At 41.1% G+C, this 9,728-nt stretch overlaps 1 long non-coding RNA gene across 1 annotated transcript in view; it reads right to left on the reverse strand.

Annotated features, from left to right (window-relative positions):
* The window catches only part of LOC129058451 (uncharacterized), a 33,995-nt gene extending 30,825 nt beyond the window's left edge, over positions 1-3,170 (reverse strand). The window contains exon 1 of the long non-coding RNA XR_010139129.1: positions 2,923-3,170. This is a non-coding gene — a long non-coding RNA (uncharacterized LOC129058451). The remainder of the gene's footprint in view (positions 1-2,922) is intronic.
* Between the last annotated feature and the right edge of the window lie 6,558 nt (positions 3,171-9,728).

Below are 9,728 nucleotides of genomic sequence, written 5' to 3' on the forward strand. Positions count from 1 at the left end.
AGGTCATGCATTTTTGGCAGGAATCCACAAAAGAGGTATGTTCTTCTCAATACAATAAATAGACACATGTCAGTTTGTCCCATTATTGATGATGTAAACTTTATTACCGAAGATGGTGTCTGCCAGGTTTTTTATTGTAGTTTCTACTTTTATCTTTGTAATTGTTAAGCATTTTGTGAAGAGATACTTTCAGACTATATAGATATCCCAATCATCAAACTTTCACCCCATAGTTTTAGCATCCATTGATGATTCTTGGCTGAATCAATTGTTTGACAAATGGTGATTTTCTAACTATGTAATTCCTTCTACATTTATTAGTTGGCATTCAACTTTAGGGAAGCACTTTTTCCTTCTTCCTTGTTAGTGGGGACTCACTGATTCCTATTTTCTTCAGTGGGTTATGATCCGTTATTATCACTTTATTTTGATGCTCAAATTGTCTCAAATTTGGTCACTGGGAGCCCCTTGAAGTTGACTCCTGTATCATTTTAACATGTCCCCATCACTTTTTGAGCCGTTCCTTACTTTCTACAACAAGGTGCTCCCAGTTCATCTTTTTTTTTTTTTTAATAATTGCCACAAGGGTATTTAAAATGAGATCTACCTTCTCAACAAAATGTAGTATTAACTATAGACATGATATTGTACAGCAGATCTCAAGAATTTCTTCATCTCACATAAATGTAACTTTATATTTGCTGAATAGCAACGCCGTCTCTCTCTTCTAACAGCCCCTAGCAACCACCATTCTATTCTGTTTCTATGAGTTTTAACTATTTGATACTTTATATAAGTAAAATCATGCAGTATTTGTCCTTCTGTGACTAGCTTATTTCACTTAGCATGATCTCTTCAAGGTTCATCTCTGTTATTGCATATGACAGCTATTTCCTTCTTTTTAAAGGTTGAATAATAGTCCGTTGTATGTATATACCATATTTTATCTATTCATCTGTAGATAGACATTTACGTTGTTCCTACATCTTGGCTATTGTGAATAGTGCTGCAATGAACACAAGAGTGCAAATATCTCTTCTATATCCTGATGTCAATTCTTTTGGATAAATTCCCAGAAGTAGAATTGCTGGGTGATATAGTTCTATTTTTAATTTGGTGAGGAATCTCCATATTGTTTTCCATAGCGGCTATACCATTTTACATTCCCACTGACAGTGTGCAAGGGTTCCAATTCTTCCAAATCCTTGCCAATACTTGTTTTTGTTTTTTTAATAAGTCATCCTAACAGGTGTTAGGTGACAGCTCATTGTGGTTTTAATTTGCATTTCCTTGATAATTAGTGATGTTGAGCATCTTTTTATATACCTGTTGGTCATCTGTACGTCTTCTTTGGAAAAATGTCTATTCAAATCCTTTTTTCATTTTTTAACCAGGTCATGTGTTGTTCTGCTTTTGAATTACAGAAATTCCTTATATGTATTTTGGATATTAATTATTTATCAGATACATGGCTTGGATTTCTCCCATTCTGTAGATTGCCTTTTCACTCCATTAATCATTTCCTGTGCTGTGCAGAGGCTTTTTAGTTTGATGTATCCATGCTCTTCTTATATTACCCCTGCTCAGCCCTGGAGCTGGTCATTTCTCCAAGAAGCCATGACTCCTTAGTGGACAGTGGTACTTGGAAACCAAGATCTAGGTACTAGATGTGTTCTTTGCTATTGGGGCTTCCAATCTTCTTTCATATGCATTTTTTACTTAGTCATATTAACTAGATATTTGCAATTTTGAATCTTGTGTTTTCTACTTTTAAATCTTTTTCATATTAATACTCAAAAATGTTTAATGGTTGTATAATATTTCAGTGGAAATAATATAATATGGTCTTGGTTTGTTTCATATTTTTCATAATTTAAAAAACCTGGAATAAGCCTTTCTACCTCTTGTAAATAGCCTTCTCATATTTAGGATTAAAAGGAAAATTATTTGGTGAAAGGTAATTGGCAATTTAATAACTCTTGATACAAACTGCAAAGCTGCTCTCCAAAAGGAGTGTCCTGATCACAATACAGGATAATCAGTTTGCTTTATTTTACACTTACTTCTATGGGGTTATTATCATTAAACTTTTAATTTTGCTATTATTATTTCTGTGAGGTGGGAACCTAAATTTCAGAAAAGTGGTTTGTTCAAAGTCATACATCTACTAGGTAAAATGTTTAAAAGAAGAATGGACTCTGGCATCAGCTTTGTGAGTCTGAATCTTGATTCCACAGCTGTGTAACCGTTAGGAAGTTATTTGAACCCTCCAGCCCTCAATTTCCTCGTGTAAAAGACGGATAATGGTACCTACCTCATAAGGATATTGTGACTATGAAATGGGTTATTCTATGTAATACATAAAAGCACTTAGAGTAGTACCTGCCACATAAGTCCTATCTAAATGTTAGCTGCTGTTATCATTAAGACGGTGGCAAACTACGTATTTTTAAGGGAACTAAATTCTGTTGCATGTCTACGCCAATTGTGTGATCGATGTTTTTACCGGGTCCTCTCATTTAACCTTCCCAATTCTTTGAGACAGAATTTTATGCTTGTTTCTGCCTATTTTGCAGCTTAGGAATAGTAAGTTCCGAGAAGTAAGTAGTGGAATCTCAATGTGCAAGTAACTGAAGCTAGGGGAGCCTTGTCACTCGACCCAGCGGCGAAGGCTGGGACTTGAACCCGGGCCTGACCCGAAAGCCGGCGCTCTAGAGGGCTACGACGATTTAAACAGAAACACAAAGAGACCAAGCGGCTGTGTTACGAAGAGAAGATTAGGTGTTCCCTGCACCTCTGTCCCAGCACTTAAATGTCGACGCACGGTCTCTTTTTTCGAGCAGAGTTTTACAAGTTTCTGGCCCGAAAATCCCCCTGTCCCTCTCCATCCCCCAGTGGACTCCTCAGGTCCTCAGCCCTCACCTGGCCCGGTCGAGATCCGGGCGTGACCATCTCTCGCAGCCTCAGAGAAGCCCAGACCGACGTAAGTGAAGCCTCACGGTACAAACAATTAACCGCCGTGGGCTCCCGGACCTTCTTGGCCCGCCCCCGCAGCTTCCGCTTCCGGAAAGGATCACGCAGGAGGCCGCGCTTCATGGTCTCCGACGCACCTCCACGCCCTTTCTCCTGCTCTAGGCCCAGCGCCTTGGACGTGCACGGTAGATCCCTCCCGGCTTCCCGGCTTCCCGGCTTCCCGGCTTCCCGCCTCGTCACCCTCTGGCAGGTGGTGGGAGAAGCCAGTAGACGGCGAACGGGGCAGGGCCGAGGCATGGCTGGGGCGGGGCCGGGGCGGAGCCGCCGAGAAAAGAGTTAAGAGGCGGTTCCAGGACTTGCGGTGGGGGTTCGGGACGAGGACCCGCCAGCGCCAGAGGAAGGGACAGGAGTAGGAGGCGGATAGGTTTCAGAAGGAATTGCGCGCAACTTTTGGATTTTCGCTCTTTATTTTTAGTTTGGATGATTTTGTTCTTGATATTCTATAAAAATAAGACCTCCGGGTTGTTATCTTGCATAGGTGTGATGCCAGTTTCAGAATTATTCCCTGTGGCCACTGATCTCAGAACGATGCTCGTTAGTTGGGATTTTGGGTTTACTTCCATGCGTACATGTCTCCTCTTGTGTTGAGGTAATTACTTTTGATGAAGAATGACACAACATTCTTAGTATTGGCATGTGCACTCATTTTAATGAGGATTTTAGTCATTGGTTTTGGGGTTTAGGCATTGGGTTTTGGGTTGATGATTTAAATCAAGTTGAAGAGAGAGAACTCAGTTGATTCCATTTCAACTGTCGCCCAGGCTGGAGTGCAGTGGTGCCATCTCAGCTCACTGCAACCTTCGCCTCCCGGGTTCCAGCGATTCTCCTGCCTCAGCCTCCTGAGGAGCTGGGATTACAGATGCGCTCCACCACACACGGCTAATTTTTGTATTTTTAGTAGAGACAGGGTTTTACCATGTTGGCCAGGCTGGTCTCGAACTCCTGACCTCAGGTGATCTGCCGACTTTGGCCTCCCAAAGTGCTGGGATTACAGGCGTGAGCCACCATGCCCAGCCTCATTTTTTTTTAATGGAGAAAAGAGCTACCCTTTAAAAGTCTGTTACAATTAATGTCAAAGCCCAGGAACTAAAATATGTCCACCAATATATCACACACTTATCCTGAGTAATTTTAGGAAACTTGAGTATTTCACAGATTTAGTTTTGAATTAGATCAAACTGTGAAAACCTCTCCTTTCCTTCCCCAGCCCTCACATAACTTCATAACTTTCTAAAATATTCACCTGAAATTAAGGGTTTTTTTTTTAGTTAAGTTTATTTTTTAAAATTCATGTTGACTTTTCTTAATACATGTTTATTTTAGAAAATATAGATAAGCAAAAAGGAAAAGACCACCTATAACCCCATTGCCCGTGAGTTATCACTCTGAACAGCTTGGTGCATTCCCTTCAAGATTTTTTCCACCTACGTATATATGTATAAATGTATTATAACAATATGAAATAATAGGTATTACTGTAACATGAGTGTTTTAATATCTAATCAACATTGTTTCTCATTAATCTACAGTTATAAAATGGCTGCCTGGTGTTCCATGATTCATTTCCCTAGTGTTGGGAATGTTATGCCCCCACCCCACTTTTCGTTTTGTTATTTGCTATTATAAATAATGTTACAGTGAGCTGAGATCTGCAAATGAAGTAGAGAGTGGAGAGCAGAGTATTCTAAAGATGTGGAGACAGCATGATGTTGAGAAAGAGAAACCCAGAGAGGCTCTTGCTGCTGAAGTATAGACAGTGGGGATGGAAATGTATGTAGGGCCAGACTATACAGTCCTCATAGGCTACATGATTTGGCTTATTATCCTAAGGCCATTGGGAATATGTAAAAGTTCAAGCAGGGGGCACGGTGAACTGACTGGGGTTTTACAAAGATCCATGGCTGTAGTGTAGAGTAGGAATCTAAAATCTACAGTCCCTGGCTAAATTCTGTCTGCCATTCTTGGATACAGCCTGAGAACAGTTTTCACATTTTCAAGTAGTTTTTTTTAAGTCAAAGGAATAATATTATGTGATGTGAAAAGTTACCTGAAAATCATCTCAGTGTTATAAAGTTTTATTGGAACACAGTCACACTAATGTGTTTACACATTATCTGTGCTACAACTGCCAAAGTTGAGTATTTGTGATAGAGACCGGCTAGCCAGCCAAGCCTAAGATATTTACTGTCTGGGCCTTTACAGAAGAAGTTTGCTGATCACTAGCATAGAGGGTTCTTGAGGGAAAGGCAAGTATGGGTGTGAGCAAGTTCTCTCCTCCTGCATCGATTTTCTGTCCTCCCCTTGGACTGACATCAGTCAGACATGCCCTCCAGCTTCAGGTTCTGTTTAGTCAATAGAAGAGGGAGAGAATGGGATATTCCTGCTATCTCAGCACCATTTGGCTGGTGCACTGGCCCTCTGCATCATCAGGGGAGCACCTGGAGCTCCAGTCCTCTCACACTCTAATAAAACATGTCCTTCCCTTTGTCTCTTCAGTCTTAGGGGTGATAATGGTTTGCTAGTCCCTGGGTGCCTCAACCCCCTTGTTGTTTTCCTTGTCCATTCTGTAAAACTTTTAATTATCTTCAAAACTCTAGATTGTCTTCTGTTCCCTGTGAGGACCAGATTGATAGAAAGTCCAGATGAAATATATTGGTAGCTGGGAGGGGATGAGGGGACCTAAGGGAGGTGATGGTGAGGGAAAGTGAAGAGGACATATTTGAGAGATGCATAGGAGGTAAAATGGAGAGGACTTGGCGATAGAATTGGAAAGTAAGGCCGGGGGAGGTATTTGTTGACCCTGTTTTCTGGGTTTTGTATCTTGGCACATGGTGGGAGAGATCCACATTTAGGAAGGAAGCTTATGAACTCATTTCTCTCCAACATTTTATTATGAAAAAAATGAAAACCAGGAAAGTCATTTTTGGATTTGTTAAATTAGGGAGTACTTTGGCATCATCCAAGAAAAGATGTCAAGTTAGCTACTGGATAGTTGAGTCTGGAGCTTGGCAAAGACGGGTGGGCTGCAAATACACCTTTCTGAGTTGCCTGTGGCTTCTGAACTTGCTCTCAAATTACTTCCTCAAGAAAGCCTCTCTATCCTGCCCCTGCAAACTAGCTGTGTGCTCCATGCTGCTATGTAGTAGCATCGTTTCTCACAATTATAAACTTGTGTTTAGTTATGTAATGTCTGTCTTCCTAAGTAGAATTTAATCTCTATGAAAGCAGGGATCTCACCTTGTTCAAAGGAGTATCCCCAGTGCCTAGCACAATCCCTTGCACTTGTAGGAATTTCTTAATTGTTTGTTGAATAAACCAATGAATCAACCATTGTTTGGACTGCTTTGGTGCATTGGGGCTGACAGCTACTTGAATGTCCGAGGCTCAGGATTATCCAGGACTAGCCCTTTGAGCTTGGTCCGGAGGTTTAGTCCCTCTAGTATCATGGATACACAACTCTGCTTGTCTATCCAGTCTTTCATAATTCAGCACATTGGACCAGTGACTTTGCCAATTGGCTCACCTCTGAAGTGTGGAAGTCTCTGTTCAGGTTTGACCATGTTCCAGTTTATAGGAAATGACCAAAGTTGAAAGTGTATGAGGATCTAAACTAAAAACACAGATTTATGGCCAGGATCTAAGATTCAAAAAGAGGCTATGGATAAAAAGTCACATGTTGGGAGCGTGAGCTCAGTTCTGCTTGGAAAGATCTGAGAGACTGTGTTGTTGCCTTTCCTCAAGCCATTTAGTGCTCTCTGGGGCTATTTTGAACCCAAAGGTTCTTGGCCTTTTGAGATAATATACAACTTTGAGAAATTGCTCAAAGCCTTATAATTCTTCAGAAAAATGCTAATGAGCACATTTTGGAGACATAGTTACATATATAATGTTATCAGAGGCACTCAGGAGCCTCTCCAAGGATTTCAGGTTAAGATTCCTATTCTAACCTAATTCAAAACCAGCCTTCCACATTGGGTTGTCCAGCTCCTTCTGTTGCAGGGCCCTGGTGATCCTGGAAGTAGTTGGTTAACTAGGGATGGTAGGTCCCTGATGGAATAGCATCAAGGAGAGGAAGGGCATGGAGCATAGAGAAAATGGAATTGAGCCATAATCTTTGCATTTCCCACTGAAGCTTATGTATCTGCAGTCTTCGCTTTAATCAAAATAGCTTAATTTAGGAAAGAAAGAGCCCAGTTTTTGCTTTATAAAATCCTGATTTTATTGCTTCCTGAAAATTTTTTTAAAGAAGAAATACAAACCATATGTTACAAGGGCCTTCGTTTGACAGCTTAACTGGGGTCATGTTAGGACTCTATAGATACTGCTGATTATGATAGGAAAGCGAGTGAGATGGGTCTGACAAGGATCTGTTGGCAGCAAGAATCAAGGGACCCCCTTTGGAATGGATCCCATCACAAGGAAGAAATGGTTGGGGACAATGTGTCATGCTTGTGGGTCAGTTGTGAATTTTAAATACAGCACAATGACAGTCACTTATTGCCCTGCAGACCCTGAAGACTTCTGCGTGACCCAAAGAGAGAAACATTAATAGTGATTAAAATGTTAAAATTTTGTTTTATTAAAATATCTGTAAGGCAGTGTAGCAGATGCAGGTGGCTTCTTATTGTGAACATCTATGTCTTCCTGGCCGAGAGCCTTTTTTTCTGGAGCAAAAGGAGCAAGCTGAGGCAAGCTGGAAAGGCAGAACATTAATTCCCCTGGAAGAAGCCCTCAGTCGATGACAGGTGGGGATTATCCAGTGATGGATGAAGAGCTTCCTCACCCTTCGATTGGGATAACTCTGAGATGTGTTCTATGCTGTCTCCCAGAGTTCCCCAGCAGTATTGGGGTACAGGGGTAACTGGCTGGATAACACACCATTTATTAACTTTCTTCCCATCACTATAATATCTTACTTTTCCTATCCCTATTCCCTGTTCCTGGGATCACCTCCTAAATAAACTATTTGCATGTAAATCTCTGTCTCAGGGATTATTTCAGGCCGGGGGTGGGAGGAATCCCATACCTAGACAGGCACTGAGGATATATACAAGGCATCATAGGTTTGGAGTCAGACAGGTCTGGATTCAAATTCTTTCTCACCAGTGACATTGAACAACTTAATTTATCTAAGATTGTTTCTTAGAGATAATGACACTGACTTCATAAGGTCATATTGTAAGGAAAAATTTGAGAATGTATAAAGCAGTGTACACAGTGGCTTACACCTGGTAAGTGCTTAATAAATGTTGGGTATTATCATTAATACAGTATTTATAATATTATTAATACAGCATAGCCCAGGTACAGGGCAAAGCACAAAGCTGTTTTCCATCCTTGGGGTGGCTGCAGAAGCAGGTTGATTTGGCAGATGTGCTGTAGATACTGTGTCCCTAGTGAGCAGCTGTGGCACAGCAATATCAATAGCTTAGAGCAGGCATTGCCCCAGTGAGCCAGGGCGGGAGAGGAGGAAGATGGTGCACACCAAGTGGTGGCTCAAAAGATGAGCAGTTGGCAGTGAACAGTGGTATTGCCAGTTGTGCTTAGTCAGATAGCTACAGCACCAATAACTTCATGTCTGTGTCTAGTATACACTTGGGTCATTGGAATTTCATTAGCCTCACTCTTGAGGGATTATGTTCAAGGCTACCAAGACTAAGTTTCTGATTTCAACCTGTTTTCCTAAATGTACAAAGGACTCCTGCTTTTGTTACATTTATGAACCTAATTTGTTATTTTAAGGTCTTTCAAATTGGAGCTGTCTCTTCTGTCCCCCTTTATTCCCTATTTGCAGACAAGACCATATTTCAGTTCTTTGGACACAGTGGAAGAGAAACTGAGAGACACCAAGAATCTGAGGCAGGTTAAAGGATTTCACTCATTCTCTAATCCTGATTAATTACAGTGTCAGGTTTCACCTGTAGTGCTTCAGACTTCTCAAACAGCCTTAGGTTCCAGAGCAGAGAGAAATGAGGGGCCACTCACATGTACACATATGTAACAAACCTGCACGTTGTGCACATGTACCCTAGAACTTAAAGTATAATTTAAAAAATAAAGAAATGCGGGGCCACTTTGGCTAGGAAGGCAGACAGCAGGTAGGATTAGTTGTTGCCCATCCCCTGCAGGTGCAGCCCAGTGCTGTGGGGGAAGAATTTGTTTCAGTCCCTTTTATTGTTTCACTCGAGTCAGAAATCAAGGACCATGGTAACATCCAATCACAATCTCCTCTTACCTTTAGACACTAATAGACAAATTTCTCCTCAATTGATGTAGAGACACATATGCATGTAACAACACAATTTGTGAGCAAAAGCAACTTTTAAGAGGGGATAGTATTACAAATACAAGGGACTGACCCAGCGACCTTGGCACACCTGACATTAAGAACCATAATCACAGCCTGTTAATCTCATCTGTTTCCTTCGAGAAAGGAAAATCTTTAAGACCTTGTCAGAAGGTCTTAGGCTCATATAGGGGATTTTCTCTAGTGGGTTCCATGACATCTGTATATGGTTTCAGAAAAATCCGTTGAATTGACACTTACTGGAATCCTGTTAGTTCTTCTCAAGGCCATTTGCATGAAAGTAATGTATGTTCATGTATTTTCTTATGTTAGACTGTGAGCTCCTTGAAGGCAGAATTCAGATATTATTTGTATCTGCTCAGAAGCCAGCATAGTTCCTGGAATGTTG

Source organism: Pongo abelii, chromosome 2 (assembly GCF_028885655.2).
Source record: "Pongo abelii isolate AG06213 chromosome 2, NHGRI_mPonAbe1-v2.0_pri, whole genome shotgun sequence".
Lineage (NCBI taxonomy): Eukaryota > Metazoa > Chordata > Mammalia > Primates > Hominidae > Pongo > Pongo abelii.